Source organism: Felis catus, chromosome B2 (genome assembly GCF_018350175.1).
Source record: "Felis catus isolate Fca126 chromosome B2, F.catus_Fca126_mat1.0, whole genome shotgun sequence".
NCBI classification, from domain to species: Eukaryota; Metazoa; Chordata; class Mammalia; order Carnivora; family Felidae; genus Felis; species Felis catus.
Window position 1 is genome coordinate 119,069,738 of NC_058372.1, and position 23,826 is coordinate 119,093,563.

A 23,826-nucleotide genomic window follows, 5' to 3' on the forward strand; every position below is an offset into this window, starting at 1 on the left:
CTAGACCACACGTACATTTTAACATCACATTCACAGCAATGACACTGCGCATGGCTTTGTTTGCACTTGTCTCTCATCTCTAAAAGACTGCGTGCCCTGAAGGCAGAACCTATTTTCTATTTTGCCTGAAAATGACAGTTATTGTTCAAGCATGGTTGCATAACACATTACACAGAAGGGCAACCTAGGATGCCTATTAGATTTTAGTTTCCGTGTCTAGTTTGAGCTCTCTTGTGAAACTTGACTTATTCGGGCACCTCAGTACTCCAAGGGGAACAGGGCACTGCTAATATGTCCAGAGTAAGAGAGGGACGTGAGGCATTTTCACCAAGTGCCTTTTCAGTTCTGGCAGAGCCTGTAGGTTGCACTGAGCTCCACAAGGTAGGTGCTAGAAAGGAGCCATGAGGGCTTTAAAGAAAAGCTGGCTCTTGCCAAGGCAGCTACAAAGACAGACAGTCTTCATCGAGGCATAGCAAGAGAAAGCTGAGAATGTGCATGATGAATTATGTGTGGTTGGTGGTGCCTGCTTTGAAGGAGCATCACTAAACTCCTTGAGAGAATCTTTGAAGAGCACGCGTTGTTGTTGCTACTGTTTTTAATATAGGAAATGCTGAAACCAACCCCAGCCTTCCCAACTACCAATGCATCCTAGGAATAATAATAGTAGCATCTGCATTTTACTTAGCACCTACTATCTGCCAACCACTGTATTAGCCACTTGCTACATTTCATTTAATATTTACAATGAATCTATAAGGTAAATATTATTGTCTCCATTTTACAGATGAGAAAATTGAGACTCAGAAGATTAAGTAACAAACTCAAAATACCATAGCCAGGCAATCGTAGATGGGGATTTGAGACTAGGCAGGTCTGACCCCAAAGTCAGTATTCCTCCCACTGCAACACATCATTGGAGGAGGACACGTTGGAGATGCATCGGGACCTGGAAGCTTCTGCCTGTGAGTGGGGGGAGGAAAGAGTGGGAGCCTTATGTCTGGGGGGGATTCCTGTCCTCACCCCAGTCGCGTGTCCTTTGGCCCTTAGGGAGAGAAGACAGAGTGTGGCCTTTCAATGTGTTCTTTCCTAAGGAGAGCAAATAGTAAGGTCTCTCCTCAAAACCTGGCAAGGTCTTCAAAGAAAATTAAACTGTAATCTGACCTCCAGATTACAAACTGAGGGTAAAGCCTGGAGGCTTTTTCTAAGAAAACAGTACATGTATAAAACAACAAGAAAACGTTCTGCATGCAAACCTGAGCACTGATCACAGGAGAAAATAAGAAGGCCGTGAAGAAGCAAAGCTCTTGGCAAAACAGAGAGGATGTGGGAAATGAAAGGGCAGAGTGAGAAAGAGAAGTGCCCCAGAAGGATAACAACTGAACTAAGGAGCCACTGATGTCAGAGGAAAAGCACAGGTTACCAAATTCTTGAAGAACAGAATTTTTGGAGAAGGAATTTTAAGATGACCATGTAGAATACTTAAGGGGAACCCCAAGCATATTCTTTTTTTTTTTTTTTTCAACGTTTATTTATTTTTGGGACAGAGAGAGACAGAGCATGAACGGGGGAGGGGCAGAGAGAGAGGGAGACACAGAATCGGAAACAGGCTCCAGGCTCCGAGCCATCAGCCCAGAGCCTGACGCGGGGCTCGAACTCCCGGACCGCGAGATCGTGACCTGGCTGAAGTCCGACGCTTAACCGACAGCGCCACCCAGGTGCCCCGCCCAAGCATATTCTTATGGGAAGGCATAACCTGCTCCGTGCAGGGGACACGTTCCAGGGATCGGGAGCACCTTGGCCAGAATGGGTCTGGCTCTCGGTGCCCCAACACGGAACAGAATTTCCCACAGAGCTTCCTGCCACGTTGACCGAGCATAGTGATGCCAGCACACAGCTACCCATCCCCAAAAAGCCTGCTGGTCATTATCTGCTGCTTCCTCAACCAGTTCCACAAACCTTCGAAGCAGTCACATCACCTGTTGTGATATTCTTCTTTAGCCCAAATAAGGCTGCGGCAGAGACCAGAGGGCACTAGAGGAGGTTAAACACTGCTCTTTCTTGGATACTCGGTAATTGTCCGCACGAGAAAGACTTTTTCCTTTCGCATCATTGCATCATTTGAAATAATGGTGGTGTTATACATTTTTACATTAAAAACCTTTCTGAGGCAAATAAAGCTATAGTGTAGTGAATCACTGCTGTAAGAGGTAGCACTTTAAAAGGGCGACTTATTTTGGTTGCTTCAGAGATGTCACATTGTCATCACAATCTAAATGAGAATGCCAAAGGTTGCCTCTATTAAAACAAAAATTAAACTTATAGAAATTGCCAAAGGAGGTCATGGCAACATAAAGCATACCAATGCGGATAAATTGGTATTTCTGAGACTGGAACAAACATTCAATTTCATTTTTAGGCCGGCTGTATGACTGCAGAAGGAATAAATAAAAAGGAATCGAAAGTAGTGCATATGGAAGTGGGTGGCAATGACACAAACACCTGATGACATATTAAACTGTGTTATTAACTACAGTGTTCTCGTACACAGGTGGCATTTACAGACCAGAACGGATGACAGTTCCATACACCCACCTTCATATGCAATAGAGGCCAGGCAAGGATGGCCTGGCAGCTGTGGGTTACCTGTTAGCCCCAGTGCCTAGTAAAGGAACAGCCTAGAAAAGAAACCACAGGTAGAAGGGAGGTGAGGAGGAAGCCTTCAACCTGAAGTATTCTTAAGAGTAAAATGGTCTCTTCTTGTACCCTATGTCTTCAAAAAATTAAAAATAGAACTACCCTATGTATGACCCAGCAATTCCACTACTAGGTATTTACCCAAAGGATACAAAAATGCTGATCTGAAGGGGCACGCATGTTTACAGCAGCACTATAGACAATAGCCAAAGTATGGAAAGAGCCCCAAAATCCATTTACTGAAGAAAGGATAAAGAAGATGTGATAGATAGATAGATAGATAGATAGATAGATAGATAGATAGACAGATAGATACAATGGAATATTACTCAGCAATCAAAAAGAATGAAATCTTGCCATTTGCAACAACGTGGATAGAACTAGAGTGTATTATTCTAAGCAAGATAAATTAGTCAGAGAAAGACAAATATCATATGCTTTCACTCCTATGTGGAATTTAAGAAACAAAACAGATGAACATAGGGGAAGGGAAGGAAAAATGAGATAAAAACAGAGAGGGAGGCAAATCATAAGAGACTTTTAAATACAGAGAACAAACTGAGGGTTGCTGGAAGGGAGTCTGGTGGGAATGGGCTAAATGGGTGATGGGTGTTAAGGAGGGTGCTTGTTGGGATGAGCACTGGGTGTTATATGTAAAGTGATGAATCATTGGGTTCTACTGAAGCCAATACTATACTATACTATATGTTAACTAACTTGATTTTGAATACATTTTTAAAAATTAAAATGAAAAAAAGAGTAAAACAGTCTCCAGTCAGTTCAGATAACTGGACCTTTGAGGTACTCTTGAGAAGACTTAGCAGTAAAAAAGCAAACAATAAGAGAGCTACTAAGCATAGTCAAGACCAAGGTGGAAATTAACATCAACTATAAAACTGGGAATTGAAAAGCTCCAAATATTATACTGTTCTCATGACCTCATCACCTTCTCTTACTCTCTTTATCCAGGTCAATATGTCTAGCATAATCACTGCAACACGCAGACTGCTTAATAACTATTTATTGAATGGAAATGAAGCCTTTCCATGAATGAGACTGAGTCATCAAATTTATTGCCTCCTAACTTCTTGATAGTCTAAACTCCAGTGACCTACCCTGCACCCCACTTCAGCTGCCCAATCCCACCGTCCCAGCCTTCACTTAGAACCACTCAGGACTGTGCTCCTCTGAAACTCTCAGTGCTTTTTTTCCTGCTCTGTTGGTTCTCTCACGCCTCCCCAGCCTCTCAACATTCCACTTTTTCCCAGGAGGCTACTTGAACTACTTGTGCACCAGCCCCTCACAATGGACTCAGACACTCACAGCTGCGGACCAATCCTGTAATCTCCCCCTTCTGATCCTCTACTTGGGATACTGAAGAAGCTTGCACAACCATTAAGAGCTCAAAAGTCAGGATTCACATTTGTACTTCCAGGCATCAATCTTTCTTTATTTTGCCACGTTCTGTTCCTTGGCTAAGGATGAGCATAATCTGTTCGGTGCAGGGCACACGTTTCAGAAAATGAAAGCAGTTTGCTCCCATGCAAACCTTTTAGCATCTATGTATACTTGCTAATCAACTCTTGGTAAATGACTCAATTATTTTGGTAAGGGAGGAAACAATTTCAGTTCACTCTGTCACTGAATGAGGGCAGAGTTGGGATGGAATTTGATACAAAGGACACAATATGGTTGGAGAATTTTAAAAATTATATAATATAATGAAGTGAGGCTAAGAATTTTACTCGGTGTGACCTAGGTCTATAGAATAGGATTAGATGGGGATAAGACAAAAAGTTCCTAAGTGTCTCAGAAATCCTTAGAACCTAGAACCAAGACCACTGTATCAGAATAGAAGGTAAGAAAATCTTAGTGGAAATGTATATTATCTTTCTGACGTAAAACATTTGGGGTCCTTGACAAAACTGTGCCTGCCTGATGGTCTCGTACCTGCACCTACTGTGAAACTGATTCAGTTCCAAAAGGACTTCTCCCAAAAAGCCACTAAGCATTGGCAAACTGAAGAATCCACATGCTTTTGCAAACGTCAAATACCAACTACCTTAACAATAACAATAAAGAAATATATATAAGGGCACCTGGGTGGCTCAGTTGGTTAAGTATTTGACTCTTCATTTTCGCTCAGGTCATGATCTCATGGTTCGTGAGTTCAAGCTCCAGGTCGGGCTCTGCGTTGACAGTGTGGAGCCTGCTTGGGATTCTCTCTCTTCCTGTCCCTCCCTCACTTGCACGCACATATGCTCGCTCTCTCTCTCAAACTAAATAAATAAATTTAAAATTAAGAAATATGTATGTTTTTAATTGTTTATTTAGTTTAAGAGAGAGAGCAGGGGAGGGGCAGAGAGAGAGAGAATCCCAAGCAGGCTCTGCGTTGACAGTGCAGAGACCAACACAGGGCTCAAACTCACAAACCGTGAGATCATGACTTGAGCCAAAATCAAGAGTTGGATGCTTAACTGACTGAGCCATCCAGGCGCCCCAAGAAATAGATTTTTTACTTACTTCCCTTGTGCTGGGTTGAATAGTATCCCTCCAAAATTCATGCCCAACTGGAACCTTGGAATGTGACCTTTTTTGGAAGGAGGGTCTTTGCTAATGTAATTAGTTAAGATGAAGTTACTCTGTCTTAGGATGGGTCTGAATCCAATGACTAGTGTCTTTATACAGAAAAGAGAAGGAGATTCAGATTCAGACACACACAGAGAGGAGATGGCCTTGTAAAGATGGCCACAGAGGTTGGACTCAAGCTGCCACAAGTCAGGGAAAACCAGAGACCATCAGAAGCTGGAAAAGCCAAGGAAGGATTTTCTCCTAGAGACTTTGGATGGACCATGGCCCTGCCAATGCCTTGATTTTGGACTTCTGGCCTCCAGAACTGTGAGAAAAGAAATTTCAGCTGTTTCAAGCTACACGGCTTGTGGTCACTTATCATAGCATCCCCAGGAAGCTAATACATCGTCTGCTCTCAATTGTTGTAATCATAAACTAACAATTCACAGATTTGTACATTTTTACCTAGGTCATGAGTATCCCTGCATTTGTTTGTGGCAAAAAATTATTACAAATATACATTGTTTCCCCTTACATGATTGATGTTGTATAATTCCATGTACTTACATAGTCATAAGGCTATTTCACTTGATAAATATGCAAGTGCACTTGAGAGAGTTAAAGAAGTTTTATTATCTGTAGCTAAGTATATGTGTACCTTACTTTAGTTTTTACATTTGGAGGGTAAAAATAAGTGGGCGGGAAGGGTGGAATGCCCTTCTTGACTTGTCCAAGTACGAGAGAAAAACAGGTGTGAGAAAAACAGGAGGTTATTAGAGCTCTTATAAGCAATTTTCCTACACTTATTCTTCCAAGTCTACCCATTTAAGATGTTGCTTGTTGAAACATGAGTAGAGCACAGCTCTCCAAAAACAACTTGCAATTCAATAAATTAAAAATTAAAACAAAAGGAGAGAGGTGATGGGTGAAATCTGTAATGAGCTGGAAATCTGGTAAATCTCCATCACTTTTCTTCCTGCCCATTCTTGTTCTTGGCACCCTGATTTCCATACACACCCCAGGCACAGGTTGCTGTCCACGTAAAAGCCAGGAAACCATCTCTGACAGGGGTTATCCAAAGGGCATCTGGTTCATAATGCAATGCTGCCTATGAAAACATTTCAGCCCAAACTAGCAGTGTAGACAGACAATTACAAAATCATGCTAATATATGCTCATGGGATTATGGTAGGATAGGGTAGTAGACGGTATCTACCTGTCCCTCTTTCCTTATCCTCATCCCCAATGGGGAGGGCTTTTTTTAGCATGACAATATATCCAACTTATGAGAGGAGACAACCAAATTGAGCAAGAAAATGATATCATTGTCTCACAGGTAATCCACTCTGAAAAAGGTCAGAGTTCAAAGCAAAACCCGACCTGCTGATACGGGGCTCAAACTCAGGAACCATGAGATCATGATGTGGGCCAAAACCCATGAGCCCCTGTTTCTTCATATTCATGCAGCTTTATGACTTTGTGATTTCCAGCTATACAAATGAGTCTTCCACCAGCACTGTGAAACAGTCAACAATTCTATTTTCTTCAGTCTCAAAGACTGGGACGGTCACCATCTTGACACCTATAGCAATGTCTAAAATGACAACACCAGGGTTCTCAACAAATGTAACTTTCACCACCTCAGTTTCACAAAACATACCCTAGATGCCATCGACAATGACCACAACCCACAACACTTCAGTGACATCTGTTACTTCAGCAGTAACAAAGATGTATCAAAACTGACCTGTTTCCTATGCTGAAAATAGTTGTTAAATGCCACATTTTTGTCTTTGTTCCATTCTGAAAAAATACAAATGATGTCATATTAAATAAATTAATGGTATAGATCCTAGTATTCTTGTCCCTGTGGAAAATGAGTTTCCAACTTCATCAGGCCTGCTAATGAGTGTGAATAAGTGACTTGTGCTACCAGGGAATTGTACTTGGATATGATTTGAAATGTGCCACGCCTTTCCCTCCTGGGCCCCTCATTAGACAACAGAATTAGGCAGCATTCAGTCTACATGAGTTCTAAACCAAATGGTTAGCTTTGGTTTTCATTCATATGTGCTATAAAGATATTTTCCAATGGTATTAGATACAGTGTAGTAACAGAAAATCAGCACTCTTCATTTTCTGGATTTTTAAAAAAACATAATGCCTATGAAACTACAAATTCAGAACCTCAACATTTTCTTTTGAACTTATTCAAAGTTCAGTTCCACTTAAAAACTAGTTACTACATTCGTGATAGCAGCAGACTTTATGGTATTTTCAGTGTATTTTAAAAATTTGTTTAAATGTTTATTTATTTTTGAGAGAGACAGAAAGAGAGAGAGAGAGAGAGAGAGAGAGAGAGAGAGAGCAGGAGAGGGGCAGAGAGAGAGGGAGACACAACCCAGAGCAGGCACCAGGCTCTGAGCTGTCAGCACAGAGCCTGACACGGGACTTGAACTCACAAACTCTGGAATCATGACCTGAGCCAAAGCTGGATGCTCAACCGACCAAGCCACTTAGGCGCCCCTTGTGTATTTTCATGTTTCTAATCCACAGTTTTATTACTACAATTTGTATTTAAAATCAACTAATTGCTCAAAGTCTCTTGATGCAATAAAACCAAAACAGTTTCAATTTCCAATTTATTCAAAAGGAGAAATTTCAGTTAGAACCATTTATTCAGATTAGATCTAGTTGCAAGATTAGACCTGTGTTGTGCGGACCTATTGTTAAGGCACTAACTCTTAAGAGGACCGATAAGGGGAAAACAAAATCCCCAAATCGTACTGCCTCTGAGGTTGTGGTAGGCGATCTAAGTTCAGCATCACAAACAGCTTCAGATGCTGGGGTTGCAGTTCTGAGGACGGGGGTGATTGGGAGATGTGTTAGATCAACTAGAACCCAGCAGTCACTAGACAAAGCAGGCTGGAGAGCAACCTTCTACAACGAGACTTCCTCTTCCCCCATTCAGCATTCTTATGTAGAAATTCAAAGTTTTAGCTTAGTATGATGTTTTTTAAAATCACCAAAGCATACTTTTTTTGTTTTCTTCTAATCACAGCAACTATTAATTCTAAAGAAAATACATTATCAAAATTTGATATTGGCAGCTTTGTTGGTGGTATTGTATTAACACCGGAAATCTGTCGATTCTTTACATTGGATGCAAAATGTGTTATTCAAGAAGAGGCATTTGGTATGGAACCATGTGAGTTTTGATTAGCCAGGACTTTATTATAATTTCTGCGTTTCTTTAAATGTCACAAGAAAATACCAGGACGGGCCACAGATTTATGAATTACACTCCTACTAATCCTCTATGCCCAAAGTAAATTGTTTAAAAACATGGAACGCCTCACAAATTTGTGTGTCATCCTTGTACAGAGGCCATGCCAATCTTCTCTGTACCGTTCCAATTTTAGTATGTGTGCGGCTGAAGCACTATTAAAGCTGTTTTACTTGATGAATATGCAAGTACCCTTGAGAGTTAAAAATATTATGATTTACAGTCATCAACTTCTGAATGTGAATTAATTAGGTTCTCTTTTTTAATGTTTGTTTTTTATTTTTGAGAGACAGAGACACAGAGAGTAAGTGGGGGACAAGCAGGGAGAGAGAGAGAGAGAGAGAGAGAGAGAGAATCTGAAGCAGGGTCCAGGCTCTGAGATGTCAGCACAGAGCCTGACATGAGGCTTGAACCCACGAACCGTGAGATCATTACCTGAACTGAAGTCAGATCCTTAACCGACTAAGCCACCCAGGCACAACAAATTGATTAGGTTCTTTTTGCCAAACACCTCAAGAATATAAAAATACAGAAATATAAAATATTTTAAAATTGCTTTTAAGAAAGTTTATAACAACATTCTTAATATGTATATTGTTCTTTGAATTTTTAACAGATTATTCATGAATTCTAAGGTTGCTTTTAGCCTTACATTAACAAATATTAATGTTCAGTTAACGGAGATATTCAGTAAACTAGAGGTCACCTAGCTCCTCTAAGAAATGTTACATTAATACCAATACGACCCACAAGGCATAGTGAAAGATCTGATGGTCAGGAGACTAAGTTCCCTTCTTGGCTGTGTCACTAAATAGCTGTGTGACAGGACTGTGAGCAGGTCAGTAGGTCATAGCACATGGGCTTTTTTTCCATCATTGTGTGTGTGTGTGTGTGTGTGTGTGTGTGTGTGTGTGTGTATTTATATATGTATTGGAGCTCTGAAGAGCTCTAATAATCTATTTTTCTCACACCAAGCTAGTATACTTGGACAAGTCAAGAAGGACATTCCGCCCTTCCCACCCACGTTTTTTTTACCCTCCAAATGTAAAAACAAAAGTAAGATACACATATATTTAATTATATATATAATAAAACTTCTTTAACTCTTTCAAGGGCACTTGCATATATATATATATATATATATATATATATATATATATATATATACCTTCATCTAATTCTCAAAACAAGCTCATGAGTTTAGGTAATAGAATTATCACCTATTTTATAAATGCAGACAATAATGCACATGTAAGTTTAAAAATTTATCCAACTGTCAGAGCCCGGATCTCACCACTGGTGACTTGGATCAGGAATTGGTGCCCCTAAACCAGCATGCTGATATACAGGAAAACCTTGGTTTGCGAGCATAATTTATTCCGGAAACATGCTTGTAATCCAAAGCACTTGTATATCAAAGCAAATTTCCCTATAAGAAATCATGGAAACTCAAAGGATTCCTTCCACAACCCAAAAATTTTCATATAAAAATAATTACAATACTGAATATAATACAAAATAATAAAGAAAATACAAAATATAAAGAAAAATAAACAAATTAACCTGCATTTACCTTTGAAAACCTTCATGGCTGGTGTGAGGGAAACAAGAGAGAGGAGGGTTATTGTGTAGGACGACTTTCACTACTACTAATGGAATCACTGCTACCCATAGGCTCAATAGAATCTTTTTCTGCATGGGGGCCATTGTATACATTCACACAGGTGTTGAGCACGGTACAGCATTAACAAGTTCTTAACATATACTGTATTTAATGTAACTGGCAATAAGGCAGCAAAGGATCTATATCTGCAGGCAGCCTGATCCAGAATGAAGCAAAGCATTCCTAAGCTGACTCTTGTATGGAAAAGCAAAGAACCGTCCATAGGTGCTTTGAAGTGACAAAAAATTCACTAGTGCCAGTTGTGGGCACCTTCCAACGTTCTGAAAAATCACTGATTTCTACCAAACACCTCGGCCTGAGACAGAGCATCCAAGCACGGGAGAAAACCGCCCACAATCCCACAGCGAGATAAAGAGACAGAGGCAGAGACAGAGAGACAAGAAGCATTGGTTCAGCTGTGATCATGTGACATTCGGCATCACGTACTACTCATATGGCAGGACATCATTCGTTTATCAAGGTAAAATGTATTAGAAATGTTTGCTCATCTTGCAGAACACTCACAGAACAGCTTACTCGCAATCCAAGGTCTTACTGACTCCCATCTTGAATGGCAGGGGAGTGAATGAGACAGTGTCAGTGCTCCACCAAGGTCACTTTGGGTTTCTTTAACCTTTTCTGGGGGCCTTACTTCCAATCACTTGCACCTGTAACATTCCTCAAAGGCCCGATCCTGGGCTCACTTTGCAAGGAGCAAAAAATGCCCCAAAATGTACATTAGTCTGAAGAAAGTGAAATGGACAACTCTAAACAAAATGAATGTTTTCCATGGGTGCTATGGACTGAATATTTGTGTTTCCCTCAAATTCACGTATGGATAGTCTAACTCCAAAGGTGAGGGTATTGGAAGGTGGGGCCTTTGGAGGACAATTAAGTCATGATGGCTGATTTCTCATGCATGGGATGAGTGTCTTTACAAAAGAGACCCCATGGAGTTCCCTTGCCCCTTTCACCGTGTAAGAACACAGTGAGAAGACGGCTGTCTATGAAGTGGATCTCACCAGACACCAAATCTTCTGGTATCCTGATCTTGGACTCCAGAGGTGTGAGAAATAAATTTCTGCTGTTTATAAGCCGCCCAGTCTATGGTACTCTGTTAGAGCACCCCGAGTGGACTAAGACAATGGGATTAGGTTACAGCCGGAAGTACAGTGCAATAACACCCTTGCTTGGCTTTCTCTTCCTCAGTCTTACTCTCCCACCTCGTGTTTTCTCCTGGAACTTCCTTAGTCATTTGTACACACATCCTTCTCTCAAAGGACTGCAGCTGAGAACCCAATATAAAACAAGTAGCATAATGGAAGAGTATTTTATTGGACCACATGTTTTGGGGTTTGAATCTAATCTGGGGGGTTTAAATCTTGCCCCATTATTTTCTATTTATTTATTTTCTTATTTATTTATATTGAAGTATATTTGACATGTAACATTGTGTACATTTTCAGGTGGACAACATTTTGATTTGAAACATTTATATACTGCAGGGACACCTGGGTGGCTCAGTTGGTTAAGTGTCTGACTTCCGCTCAGGTCATGATCTTGCGGTTTGTGGGTTTGAGCCTCACATCGGGCTCTGTGCCAACAGCTCAGAGCCTGGACTCTGCTTCATATTCTGTGTCTCCCTCTCTCTCTGCCTCTTCCTCACTCTCACTCTCTCTCTCTCTCTCTCTCTCAAAAATAAACATTAAAAATTGTCTTAATATAAACTCCTTAAAAAAAGAAACATTTATATACTGGAATATGATCATCATGATATGATCATCAAACATGCTAAAAGACTAGGTCTTAATTATCTCTACCACAAAAAAAGAATTGATAGTTATGTGATTTTTCCATTTCTTTTTCCTAGTTGCTCAACTTCTCTTTGTCTCAGTTTCCTTATCAGTAAATCAGTGACAATAAGGTTTACTTATAAAATTACTTGAGAATCAAATAGCTGACACATCAGAAGCAACAGACGCCTTGTAGGTGTTCAAAGAATGATGTGAGTATATTTATTAAAAGTTGGACTCTGGGTTTTAAATACAATTTTAACATTGCACCCAAATAAATAACGTCTATACTGGTAATTTATTCACAAAGTCCAGTGTTTCAAAGCCTAACTTTAAGACTTTTATGTTACAAATATTCAGGCAAAAAAAATATTGCCATGGTCACATGCTGTATTGCAAAATACATAATCATATGAAATATATATTTATGTGTGCCATGTCAATTTATTTAGGATTTAATTTGTATAATAGTATGTTCTTTACAGAGAAGTTTTTCTGAAATATGACCTCCCCCCTTCCTCTAAAAGAAACATAGGTACACTGACACTTCATTTTTTAATTTTAATTTTTTTTTTTGAGAGAGAGAGGGAGCAAGCAGACAAGCTGGGGAGAGGGGCAGAGAGACAGAGATAATCTTTTTTTTTTTAAGTTCATTTATTTTGAGAGAGAGAGAGAGAGAGAGAGAGAGAGAGAGAGAGAGAAAGCATGAACAAAAGAGAGCAGAGAGACAGGGAGAGAGAGAGAATCCCAAGCAGAAACCACACTGTGAACACAGAGCCCCATGTGGGCTCGATCCAAAGAACCATGACATCATGACCTGAGCTGAAATCAAGAGTTGAACAATTAACTGACTGAGCCACCCAGGCACCCCGAGAGAGAGAATCTTAAGCAGGCCACATGCTCAGCATTGAGCTAGACACAGGGCTTGATCTCATGACCCTGGAATCATGACCTGAGCAGAAATCAAGAGTTAGATACTCAAATGACTGAGACACCCAGGCGCCCCTACACTGACACTTCTCGTGTGTATTTATGCACAGTTTTGAATACACATTTCCCTTACTATTTTGCTCTGAAAATCTTTTCATCTCAAAGAGATGTCTTCCATTCCATTCATTCATTCTTCATTCATTCATTCATTCATTCATTTATTCACTCAACTAATTAAAGAAAAAATACCCCAACTATTTGGCTCTTTATCCGATGCCAAGAAGTAAACAAACACGGGTCTGACAATCATACAGTTTATATTCTAGAAAGGTAGAGAAGTTAAGACCAGAGAATGATAATTTTTGGTTGCCTTCCAGCATCAGTTCCCCCAGAAGAACTACCAGGATCCTGAATTGGCTTAGCCACACTCTTTGACTAAAAATGATTCCCACTTCTCTTAAGTGGCCCAAACCCATCTATGTGGTCCCAATCTTGAACTTACATTGGTCAAATCACAGCGACTTTCAAGTGGTGGCTGGCAGAAGAGCTATCCTCCCAAAGTAAGAGAGAAAGTGCTATTGCAGGGAGTTTGGGCTGTCATTTTTCTACCATAAGGGAAAACAGCCTAAGGCTGAGGCCCAAACAATATTAAGGGCAAAGCTCAAAAGGAGCTGTAGCTCTTGAAACATCATAAATCTCTGGACAAAGGGATTTGCTTGAAATAAACCCAAGTGACGTTCAGCTGAAACAAAAAGAAGTTCGGTGCTGATAGTAATTATCAATGACAGTTGTTCTCTTCAGTCATCTTTGGTTTCTTTCCCCTCTTTAGTCCATGAAAACTGAGATGACTACCCAAACCTGGATTAAGTCAGAAGCTTGGTTAATTCAGATTTCTGAAAAACACAAAACGAAGTTCCCCAAATAACTAGTTGTGTTCTGTAATGTGTTTGGAAACCACATTTTTTCATGAGAACACTGAATACTTAGAGCATGCCAAAGCAGTATGACTCATCCTAATTTATATTTCTCATCTTCAAAATGTTTCTCATGTTACACTCTAGGCACGGCATTCATCCCAGTCCCCACTTCTATACATCCCACCTGGGTTCCACCAATAGCCACCAACTAATCTTCTTGGATGCTTAGGGGGTAGCTTTCCAGACAACACCCCATATCCCAACCGATCTTCCCAAATCACTTTTCATCTTGGACATCTGACCGATAATATTCAGTGGCTCCACACCACCCTTTCTATAGCGATCAAGTCCACACTTCTTTTTCTGACATTCAGGATCCTATGTGGTTTGCTGCACGTTACCTACACGGTGCCCTGTGCATGAATTCCCAGTCACAGGGATCCGTTCCTTTTACACACCATGTTGTTCTTACCTCCATGGTTTCGTTCCGTGTTTTCTTCCCCCGATATGTCCTCCTACTCGCTCTTGAAAGCCCAGGTTTTGTTTCCCCTGGATGCCTTCTCTGATTACTTTGGCAGACATTCGCCTTGTTTCTCTAAGCTTCTTTCAGGAGGCAGTACTGTGTGGTAGCATGAGGCCAAAGACTTGGTTTGGAATTCAACATCTGGCACTTACTAGCTGTGTGATCTAAGACAGATTGCTTAACTTTACTGAAACTCAGTTTTCTTATTTACGAAATAAAAACACGAATCAACTTTTAATCCATTATAAAAAGTAAAGGAGAAAATGTGTCTAGCACATAATCATTTGTATCAAGCAGTTGAAAACGATCCTCAGTTCTGTACAACTTAGTACTTTTTTATCGAATGTAATTAGCGCCTACATAAGAGTTTTTCTTCGTATTTGGAGTAGCAACTCACTGTTCTGCTAACTTGTTGACAATTCATTACATGGAGCAGACTTTTTCAAGGCCTTTATTATTTGCGATGATTGTTGTAATGAAAATACAACATCAAGACTAAATCTTGCTGGTTATTTTTTGGTATGCTCTTGCTTACCTCTTTATAAGTATGAGCTGTTTTAAAATGATAAATTGAATTGTTTTTCAGGTTAATCTGCATTGCACGGCAATTCATGGAATTGGAAGTTCATAGAAAGTAGATGTGATTTTATTGTTTCACGCTGCAGGAAATAAAGTTCTCTGAACTCATTTTATTACTTCAACACATGACTTTCAATGCAGCAATATGTATATCAGAGGTATGAGTACATATGGATTTCTTCCAATCCTATGCAGAGCAGAGAGACACGCATAGATCAACTTGTTTTACATAGGATAAGAATGCAGGAAACGGGGAACTTCTCATGGAAACATAGCTCATCACAGAATGACAGAGGAGATAGATCTGTGCAAAAAAATGCATAGACAGTACAACTTTATTTTATGTGACCCATCTCTTATCCTGGAGAAATGAATTAAAGGTTAACAGAGGAAAGAACTGGAAGCAGCGTGCACCTGAGCAAAAAGATAAGTAAACATTACGTTACCAAAACCAAGACGAGAAGAGTTGCAACACTGATGTCAAGTAAAGGGCCGGTTCCTTTAACACAGGGAGAAGACAGCCATAACTACTAAGTCCACATACCAGTCCTCAGAATAAAACCTACCTTGCCGGACCTTGATCTTAGACTTCTCCACCTCCAGAACTCTGAGAAACAAACTTCTGTGGTTTGAGCCATCTCGCCTATGGTATTTTGTTATGGAAGCCCAAGCAGACTAATACAGAAAATTTGTAAATGGCATAAAATTGAAAATAACTTAATGTTGCTCTTTATTAAATTATATTAAATTTAGACAATGGCTTACCAGACAATCATAAAAGAATAAGATAGGTCTGTACATAATGTAGTGGAACACTTCCAGGACATACCGTTAAATGTAAAAAGCAAGTGTCAAAATAGATGACACTATTGTCTCCTATATGATCCTGAGATCTAAAAATAAAAGCAAGAAAAACCACATATATCTATATAAATATATACTTATATACATATATAATATATATTATATACTTATAAGTATATAAAGTATATAAATATATACTTATATAAGTATATAAGTATATATATATACTTATTATATATACTTTAAGAATATATATATTATATATATTATATATAAGTATACTTATTATATATATATACCTATTATATATGTATATAAAGTATATATATATATACTTTATATACATATGTAATATAAAGAAAGATGGATGAAAATATACGCAGAAGTAAACATAAACATAAAGGTACATGATTGCATACATATAGAAAATTTCAGGGGTACCTGGGTGGCTCAGTCAGTTAAGCATCTGACTTTGGCTCAGGTTAAGATCTCACAGTTTGTGAGTTCAAGTTCCCCCATCAAGCTCTGTGCAGACGTTTCAGAGTCTGGAGCCTGCTTCAGATTCTGTGTCTCCCTCTCTTTCTGCCCCTCCCCTGCTCATGCTCTCTCTCTCTCTCTCAAAAATAAACAAACATTAAAATTTTTTTTTCAAAAAAATTTCAGAAAAATACAAGAAAATATTAATTTGGCTTTCAGGAAGTAGAACTTGAATGGTAGAAGTCAGAGCTTTTTGATTTTCACTTCATGGCCTTCTGTATTTGAATTTTTTACAGTGAACACATATTAATTTTATAATATATTTTTTAAATTTTGTTTTCATCACCTACGAGCTCAATGTCCCTGACAAGTTAATGAATATGTGAGACAGAGATTATCTACATCCTACCTCACAAGGTGATCTTGAGAATTACATAAGATATCAGGAAACCCCTCACAGTGCATGGTATATACAAAGTATACATCAAATGTTAGTTTTCATATTTTCTATGCATAATCTATCTACGGTATTACATATGAAGTAGATATATGTTATGCTATTATATACTTAATCATATAAAACAAAGTCTCCAAGAACCTTCAAAATTGTTTATTTCCCTACACAATGCAAAATAATCTATTTTGTTTAAATTAAATCTGTTATTTAGAGAAATAATTGACCAGGATGTATTTGGCGCTAGGTTTTTAAAACAACATGTTGATCCTCTACAAACTCAATTATATCTGCTGCGTTTGTAGGCTCTTAGAAAAAAAAAAAAAAAAATAACCAGAAGAATTTTCTACCCCAAACCTGTTGTCAAGACTTCATAGCCCAATGGCAGATGTGAGTATATGTGACTAGGGGCAGCTGCTGCTGGGAGGGTCCCCACAAAGACATTGAGACCTTCCTTGGTTCTGCATCAAATGTTTTCTGTCTCTGGATTGTTTTTCACTTTGTAATCTCCTTTGAAGTAATGGTTGCTAGTCTGCTTTTTGTTGTTTTTGTTGTTGTTGTTGTTGTGTGTGATTTTTTTTGTCTTTTACAGTTTAAAGGACTAATAATTCCATCCATGAAAGGACAGAACTCAATTACTAACAGATGATCCTTATGATAAAATGTCACAACCCCAAGTTAGAGAAAAGAAAAACAACTTCATTTTTCATTTACTCCAATACAACTTACACATAAAAGGAACTAATTTAAATGTCTTTATAGTAAAACTAACTTTTAAAAACTTATTTTCAGGGCATGTGGGTGGCTCAGTCAGTTGAATGTCTGACTTCGGCTCAAGTCATGATTTAGCGGTTCGTGAGTTTGAGGCCCGCGTCAGACTCTGTGCTGACAGCTCAGAGCATGGAGCCTGCTTCCGATTCTGTGTGTGTGTCTCTCTCTCTGTCCTTCCCCTGCTCACGCTCTGTCTCTCTCTGCCTCTCAAAAATAAATAAACACTAAAAAATTTTTTAAACTTATTTTAATATCCTAAAACTTCCAGTACTTGTGTTTGTATATAATTTACTGTAATAATTTGGCAGTTTTAAATAAATATTTTAACATTTATTTGTCATAATTTAAGGATTATACTTCCTGAAGAAATTTAATAAATGAACCATCTTTGTCTTCTTCTAAGAGTAGGGAAATCATCATTGAATGACATTTCTTATTCCCTCAGGCACAATTTAAATATTAGACCTAATTGTAGGCAACAAATTTATAACACTGCCTCATGCAGAATTCTTGGTTGGCTTTTATCCAGAGGTCTTGAATTCACTGCTCTTTCATTTTAAATTAAATTTGAATGTAAAGTATGTTGTTTTATCCTGTAATGAAAAGAGAAACTGATGTTGAGTGTTTTTCTCTATGATATCGAACAATGTTGCTTTAGAAGTGATAATAAATGCAGGTCTTCAAATCCTACTTAATTTTATTGAATTCTGGCCCTCTCTATAAAGCATCTGCAAGTAGCCCAGCAGGACTGTTCAGTTCGGCACTTAAGTTAGTTACAGACTCCACAGTGTCACACACGCAAAATTCCTTTGTCCTGGGAATAAGATAGATTTTCAGAACGTTGTTTACAACTCACCATAATTGAATTAAGTCTAGATTCGAGTCATTAATCCAACAAGCACTCACTAAGCACCACTACCAGGAAGTGCACCCCGAGCTGAACATCCAAGGACGTGCCTGGCCCAAAGGGAGAGAGCCTGGTAAAGAGAGGAGTCCCATAGCCAATATGGGGGTGTTATGACATCAATAATAACTACCACTGGTGAGCATTTACGTGTACCAGGTACATTGCACATATCAACACATTTAATTTCATTTCATCTTCCTGCATTCTGGAGAAAGGTATTACTCTCTTTGTTGCCCAGATCAGGAAACTGAGGCACAGTTACGTAAACCAAGCAAACTTGCAGGGCTGCTGTGTAGCTGGCTTGAACCAGCACCGGGGGCTGACCGCTAAGCACCATTCTCTGGGAAAGCATGCCTGCCTTTGTGATCTGCCGTGGAGGTGTGAAAGGGCAGTGATGGTTAGAAGGGAGCTGAAGTCAGTTCAATAATTTTGTACACTAATGTAACAGTATGCTTCAGAGAGCCACTTGATTTTTTTTTTTAATCTTTATTTACTTTTGAGAGAGAGACAGAGTGTGAGCAAGGGAGGAGCAGAGAGAGAGGGAGACACAGAATCCGAAGCAGACTTCAGGCCCTGAGCTGTCAGCACAGAGCCCCACATGGGGCTTGAACTCACGAACCGTGAGATCATGACCTGAGCTGAAGTCAGACGCTCAACCGACTGAGCCATCCAGGCGCCCCTCCATTTGATTTTTTAAATGGAGTTTTGCTGTCTGGTTGGAAAAGGGATAATAAAATAAAAAAAGAAAAAAGAAAAAGACTATTTTTGCTTGACCTCATCCAATTTGTTTAACCATGACTATAATTAAGAAATATAGTCTTTTATATTTCAAGAAAGTGAAGCAAATAAACGAATATCAGTGGATGGCTTCTGTCATTCTGGCTCCTTTCTTATTTTCTATGTGTTTCAAACATGAGTTCTCCATAAAAAGAAGTCTTAGTTTGCAGGGCAATTCCATGAAAATGGGGAAACAAAAAACTGAAGTGTGTTCAGACTATGACTGAGTTAAACACTGGTCTTCTGTGGGTGAATCTCCAGTCTGGGTGGATAACCCCTAATCCACGAAGCCTTTGCTCAGCTTAGTAAACAGGTTCACACTGAATTCACCTTTTCAAAGCCTTTAAGTCTCCTGCTGCCTTCCAGCTATTTAAATAAAGAAGTCTCCTCTAGATGTAGGTTTCTGGAAAGCAAAGCAAATGTTTTATTAATCTTTGAAGTTATTCGTTTGCTTGCTCGCTTTTGAAAAGTTTATATACAGAGAAAATAATATAACATTATTCATATAATAACCATCCAGAGCTAGTTAACATCTTGTCATTCCTACTTTGCTATCCATCTTTGTCCCCACTTACTCCAGCACATCTCTCTGTTCCCTCTAGGTGCTCATGTTGACCTCAATTGCCAACCTGACCATCAAGGTGAGAGCCAAGTATAAACTCAGGTACTTAGTCTTAACAAGTCTGATCTGCCTTTTTTCCTAAACATGCCAGCCAACTCCTTTAAATCAAACCTAAAATAACTTTTCCATTCAATACTTTTTATCAGTTTAAATAGTCTCAGGTCTGCAGTTATAGAAATTACATTCAAAAGGGATCTACTTATGAAGGAAACATAAAAAGCATGGGTGATTTATTCCATATTTGCTCAATCAGATAAAAGCCACACTCAACCGAAATGTCATAATTTACAACCTGCGTAGATATTCAAAGAGAATTTTGCAGTTTCAGAAATGTGGCCAACCTCCTTTCTTGGCAGCTGAAACAAGAAACCTAAAAAGGATCTGATAAATTGAGTTGCGATAATAGTTCCAAAAGGGAACACACCATCTTCTCTCCCCCATGAAACATCACTTCTTTCAGATTTGTTTAAAAGTCTTCACCCCTAACATCAAGCGAGTGGGGAGGATTTCCATCTCTACTGCCACAACAACCCTTGTGGGCATTCTCTCCTTATTTCCAAAGACACTTCCCAAATAAGGTTGCTTTTCCTCTCACATACATTTTCCTAACATGTCCAGGCTAAACTCTTGGCTCTAATCCTCTGTATTCTAAAATCTCCACAACAAATCATGCCATTTCTCCAGCCAAAACCCAGTAGTCCCACGTTGCCTCAAGAGAAACTCACTTCTTGGCTTACAATTCCTGCTCTTTGTGGTCCTTTCACAAGATCTCCAAACATTACTAGGAATATGTGTTCTCAGTGTCTTTGATCATGGCATTCCAGCCTTCTCATCCTGAACCTGGCAAAACTGTATTGTATCCATCAGAATTTGTACTTCCAGTGGGAAAACTAAATGTTCAGAACACCTCTCAGTTGGAAGACTGATTTTCATGATTTCCATGATTTTCAAAACTTAAAACAATGTGTCTTGAAATATATTGATAAGCTCAGTAAGAAATTAAGGAAGACCAAAGGTAAAAGAAGAAGAATATAGAGTCAAAATCAAAGTGATAAAAACAGAAACTAAGGCTCCCGTGGGAGCATATGTCATACTATGATTCTAGAGTCTCCAGGAATAATGGTCACAGGATAGGATCATCAAATGATGTGGGACTCAACTTGACACACACCTCTCCCTCCCACACCCCTCAATTAAATACAGAACCGGAACCCTCCGAGCTCATACCAATCCAGTAAAGTGAAGAACTAGGAAAAAAAAAAAATCTAACTGCTAACAAAGGCAGCTGATGAAAAAACTTGTCTGTCTCTGCCACAGTTCTGGGTTATTATGGATCAAATGTTTTTGTCCCCTCCCCCCCCTTCAAATTTATAGGCTAAAGTCCTAACTTCTAATGGGATGGTATTTGAAGATGGGATCTTTGGGAGGTAGTTAGGGTGCATGAGGTCATGAAGGTGGGGCCCTCATGATGGGATTAATACCCTTATACGAGACACCAGAGAGCTTGCTGTACTCCTCCTCTGCACCCCATCCTTGCGCATTAGGAGGTCATATGGGCACACGGTGAAATGGCAGCTGTCTATATGCCAAGAGAAGAGGCCTCAGAATGAAGCCCACCTTCCAGAACCTTGATCTTGGCCTCCTGGCCTCCACAACTGTGAGAAATAAATGTCTGCTATTTACCAGTCTATGGTATTTTGTTATGGTAGCTAGAGCTGAATAAGACCTGGTTAGAAGAAAATAATAACAATATTCTCCCCTGGAGGTGTGTAAACAAAGGTCCAGCCTCATGAGCCAGTAAGATTTGAATTTATAGTCCTGTATGGTTGGGGAAATTCCAAACCAAGAAAATAAAGGATCCCTCATGGGTTGCCATCCCCTAGCATCTGGCAAAAGTAAATATAAATATAATACCTCCAGGAGGGAGCATCCTCTCCTCTGGTACCTTGTGATTTCCATGGATGACATTAACTTGGCAAAACTTAGCAAACACTTGGGGAAACAAGAGACTATCCACGACATATTTAGATTCCCAATGACTTGAGCCATTGGAATTATTAAACATAAAATCAAAAATAACTATGTATGCTTCATTTTTTAAATGTTATGCATTATATTTATGTGGTTAAAGAATAAAGATGAGCTTGAAAAGATGAGCAAGAAATATCAAGATTGAATCAGCATATTTGAAAAAGAACAAAATAGAATTTCTAGAAATAAAAAATAATTGGGATTTAAAACTCTATGGGTGAGTTAAACAGCACATTAAAAAACAATTTAAGGAAGAATTACTAAATGTGAAAATATTCTGACCTCAAACTTCTCCAAGACAACATTTCTTTCACTTTTATTAAAGTGTAATTTGACAAGGGCACCTGGGTGGCTCAGTCGGTTAAGCGTTCAACTTCAGCCCAGGTCATGATCTCATGGTTTGTGAGTTTGAGCCCCGCATCAGGCTCTCTGCTGTTAGCACAGAGCCAGCTTGGGATCCTCTGTCCCCCTCTACCTCTTCAACCCTCCCCTGCTCACACTCTCTCTCAACAATAAACACTTTTTTTAAAAAAGGTATAATTTGACATACACTAAGCTGCATATATTTAAAGTATAAAATTTGTTGTTTTGACATATGTACATACTCATAAAACCACAGGCTAGATAATGAATATGCACATTATCCCCCAAAGTTTCCCCAGGGCCCTTGCCAGACCCTCATTGTCTTCCCACCTTGCTTCATTCTCATCCCTGGAAACCACTCCATGGCTTCCTGTCACTATAGATTACTTGAATTTTTTAGAATTTATAAAAACTAGAATCATATTATATGTAGTCATTTTTTTCTGGCTTCTTTCATTCAGCATAATTATTTTCAGGTTAATCTATGTTGGTTTTATGTATCAATAGTTCATCCATTTTAATTACGGAGTAGTATTCCACTGTACATATACGCCATGATTTGTTTATCCATTCACCGATTAATACACATTTGGATTGTTTCCATTTCTTAGCTACTATAAAGTAAGGTGCTACAAAAACTCTTTGACAAGTCTTCGTATGATCGTACGCTTCCATGACTCTTGGATACACAGCTAATAGCAGAATAGCTAAAGTAAATGACAATGTATGTTTATTATTTAAGAAACTGCCAAATGATTTTTCAATGTGGTGTACCACTTTATATTCCCATCGGCAGTATATCAGAGTTCCAGTTGTTCCACATCTTGCCAACCCTTTAATTTCCATATGGCAATTCTTAAAGGTGGTATCCCAGTGTGATTTTAATTTATACTTCCTTAATCAGTAATGATGTTGGGCATTGTCTCAAGGAAGTGGACTGATATCAGGCAGAGAAGGACACTGATCTCTGAGAAACAAGAAACAAGTGAGGTTAGTCCTGTGGGTTGTTCAGATGGCTGTCTATAGAGAGATTTTTCAGGCTGTTGCATAGGAAAGTGAAACTCAAGCAGGACCTGCCATTCTCCTTGAGTTGTGGAGATTGAATTGGCCCAATGAGGCCAAGGAGGTTACAGTTCACAGAATGTAATATGGGAAGGGAAGAGATGCACAGAGAGATAACTCAGGACACCTACATAAAGTCTGCTTCAGGTGAGTTACTGAATACTGATCCTTTTACAACAGGTAAAATCACCCTAAAAAATCCTACCCAAGACCAGGTAAAAATTATTCTAAAGGATTAAAAGAAACCATGATGGAAATATCACAATGCAGAATAGAGCCTTTCCCCAACACAGTGGAAAATCTTGTAATTCACACAGCATTAGGTAAAAGTACTCAGAAGGGCTTGCCTTGCAGTGGGTAAGATGAGGATCTAACAAAGCTCATAAATAAGATCTGAAAGGTCTGATTTCAAGTAACTTAACTACGTCCCAGAACAAAGCTCAAAACTATTTACAGAAGTGCAAACATAACCAACATCCAGTAAGGTAAATTAAAAATGTCTGGCATCCAACAAAAGATTACTAGTTACACAAAGAATTAGAAAAATAAAACCCATAATGACAAAATTCAAACCAAATTAACCCAGAACTCACGCAAATGAA

General features: G+C 39.0%; 1 protein-coding gene and 1 non-coding gene across 2 annotated transcripts in view; both read right to left on the minus strand.

Annotated features, from left to right (window-relative positions):
• Positions 1-23,826, minus strand: part of MOXD1 (monooxygenase DBH like 1) — a 91,923-nt gene that overhangs the window by 22,840 nt on the left and 45,257 nt on the right. The window lies entirely within an intron of this gene.
• LOC111560618 lies at positions 8,605-8,707 on the minus strand. Its single transcript, XR_002742623.1, has one exon. It is a non-coding gene; the product is annotated as a U6 spliceosomal RNA (small nuclear RNA).